This window comes from Odontomachus brunneus, unplaced genomic scaffold (genome assembly GCF_010583005.1).
Source record: "Odontomachus brunneus isolate Ranch 3 - 2012 unplaced genomic scaffold, Obru_v1 Obru_scaffold_015, whole genome shotgun sequence".
In the NCBI taxonomy this organism is placed as follows: domain Eukaryota; kingdom Metazoa; phylum Arthropoda; class Insecta; order Hymenoptera; family Formicidae; genus Odontomachus; species Odontomachus brunneus.
In genome coordinates, this window is record NW_022639465.1 from 1,006,120 (window position 1) to 1,006,528 (window position 409).

General features: G+C 24.9%; 1 protein-coding gene across 8 annotated transcripts in view; it reads left to right on the forward strand.

The window, feature by feature from the left end:
• The window catches only part of LOC116841267 (G-protein coupled receptor Mth2-like), a 32,200-nt gene that overhangs the window by 28,888 nt on the left and 2,903 nt on the right, over window positions 1–409 (forward strand). The window lies entirely within an intron of this gene.

A 409-nucleotide genomic window follows, 5' to 3' on the forward strand; every position in this document is an offset into this window, starting at 1 on the left:
TATCAGCGAGAACTTATTCAAGGTCCTAATACTATTATATCGGGTTCTGTAATAAAGTCCTTTCGGATTTCTCTTTTGAATTAATCTATATAACTGATGGAATTAATAATATTGATATGTCGCTTCCTGCGAATGACCTCACATAACGTCGATCGGCCTTAGATAAAATGTAATGATTATATTTTTATAAGTCGTTATTATAAGATAATATAGGTATAAAGGATAGCAAAATATTACAGATCAAAAAAGTGTATACGTTGCGCGCGCGTTTCATAAAATTATAACGATACAAAAATACAATCGTTTCACCTAAAAAATAAAAAATTACTATAAAATCGTATATTACATCATATATTACAATATTTATATATTATGTATATATATATATATATATATATATATATATATA